We start from the raw sequence: 2593 nt of genomic DNA, 5'->3' as shown, positions 1-2593 counted from the left end.
GAGAAAGGGTCTTGCTGAGTTTTTAGCTCTTCCCTAAATTGTTGAGGCTGGCTTTAAGCTTGTGGTACTCTTGTCTAAATCTTTGGAGCCACTGGGATTGGAGGTGTATTCCACTGTGCCTGGCCTTAAACACAGTTTTTTATGGTGACTTTTGTTGACAGCTGAGACCACTGTGCACAGAGCCGGAATTTTGCACTCCAATGGGCCTTGCATTCACCTCTTTGTAGCAGATCATTAAAAATATACAGTTGATGGATAAAGTGGGTAATACACAGCAATCAATATTGACATATTTTGGGCAAAATACAGCTCATTAAAGCACTTATATATAAGTGATGTACACTCTTAATATGTTCATTAATGTCTAATGCAGGCTATAAATGTGGCACCCATATTATAAGAATCTTTGCTGACATCAGGAGGAAATGGTGGTGCCTTGTGTTATCTCAAAAAGTTAAGAGATTGACATTTGTATGACATGTTATTCATATGCATCAAAGTACACAGATTTAACAAAACTTTCATATCTCAGTTTTCACTTAATCCAAAGAATATGTATCCTCTGCTTTGATTTACTGTTCAGAAGCCAGTGTCTTGTCACTTTAGTTGAAATTATCCATCATCAGTAATTAAATATTTGTTATCTTCTCTGGACATATTTCAAGAAGTTAATAATTCATTTCTCTGTACAGATTATCAGCAAAGGACTGGTTGTGGCATAGCCATTGGCTACCATTATCTGAATATAATGACAAATAGGGTCATTGTTCCACATAGCTCTTGAAGAGGAAAATAAGCAGTCCAAACAGTACATGAGCATAAAATACTCATAAACAGGATGGTCCATGTGGCTCTCTGAACAGAGGATGCTTTTGGGGACAGGCTGGTTTTTTGAAGGTAATGGAAGTGTCACTTATGCCTGCACAAGAAAGCCACAATATACCCACTTGAGAGCACCATGAGCCCTATAAGAAAGACACCTTGGAATACAACTAATACAGAAAATAAATACCTAAGAAAGAAACTAACTGGTAAAATCATGCAGGATTTAGTATTAAATATAAGGCCATGTGAGGTTAAATGAAAGATGGCCATAGAAGACAATGGGAAGGGAGTGCTCAAGGACATGTAGACAAACAACAGGAAAACAAGGAAACATAGGATCTGATGTGGGGATTTACGTTTGAACTTTGCCAAGCAGGAGTTTCTGGGACTGAGGATGATGGCCTGGAGGGCACTCAGCAAGCTGGTGGCACACTTGGAGAAGCCCCTCAAAACCCTGTACAAGTAGATAACTGATTTTCATTTGATGGCATCCCAAAAACACTGAGACACAAAAACATTTGAACCCATCTAACCCAAAATTATTATCATCCCTAGGTGAATTAGGGCCAAGAGACTAATGACCATGTTAGTGGGACTTGAGCCTGTGCTGCTGAAGAATGGAGGAGATGTAGAAGAGAAGGATTGTGTTGGCAGAGATCCCAAGGCCAACTTCAGTGAAAATTGCATTTCTTTTTTTTTTTTTAAGAGAGAGTGAGAGAGGGGAGAGAGAGAGAGAGAGAGAGAGAGAGAGAGAGAGAGAGAGAGAGAGAGAGAGAGAGAGTTTTTAATATTCATTTATTTATTTGTTTTTAGTTCTTGGCGGACACAACATCTTTGTTGGTATGTGGTGCTGAGGATCGAACCCAGGCAGCATGCATGCCAGGCGAGCGGGCTACCGCTTGAGCCACATCCCCAGACCCGAAAATTGCATTTCTTATATCATTAAAATCATACAGTTTGTTGGGTTTTTTTTTTTTCATCTTTTGAGCAGGTAATTACATAGAATATATCTTAGGAGAAATTGAAGAAAAAGTCTTTATTTCAAATACTATCAGCTTCATGAATCTTAGCCTATATTATTACTGTTAGAAAATGTGTGGATTCACCCCAATACATTCTTTTCCTACTTAAGGTCTCAAGTGGGAATGGAAACCCTCCAGGTTCCATTTTCTCATTATTATCAAGTTATGTTTGGATTACGAAATGCTTGTTGCGCTTCCACTATGTATCAGCTTTTCTATCCATTCAGAATCACTATGGAAATATTTCTTAATTATGATCTCACCTTGAGGCTTTCAGGAGTAGTGTGTTCTTTAGTTTCCATCTTTCTCCTTTTCACTCTCTCTCTCTCTCCTTTTATTAGTTGGACATAACATCTTTATTTTTATTTATCCTTTTATGTGGTACTGAGGATCAAACCCAGAGCCCCATGTTTCCAAGGCAAGCATGCTACAACTTCAGCCCTTATTTTTCTCTTTTTGATTAAGCCCCAGGAACACATTAAAGGCTACAATTTTTGGAAAATTCAATTGGAAGGATTGCATAAAAGTGGAGAATTCTAACTCTATTAAGAAAAGAACATCAGTGAATATATGAATATATTATTTCAATGCTGTCTTTATGCTGGCTTAATACCAGAGCTAATATTTTCAATGTATCAATTGAGCCAACACTGAGAATTAAACACTCTGTAAGACACTTGTTTGAATTTGCATCTGTGATTTTCCATTGAGTTCAAGTGTGTCCTTGAGCAGTCTATTTTGCTAAA

Source organism: Ictidomys tridecemlineatus, chromosome 3 (genome assembly GCF_052094955.1).
Source record: "Ictidomys tridecemlineatus isolate mIctTri1 chromosome 3, mIctTri1.hap1, whole genome shotgun sequence".
Taxonomy (NCBI): Eukaryota; Metazoa; Chordata; class Mammalia; order Rodentia; family Sciuridae; genus Ictidomys; species Ictidomys tridecemlineatus.
This window is presented reverse-complemented; position numbering follows the sequence as displayed.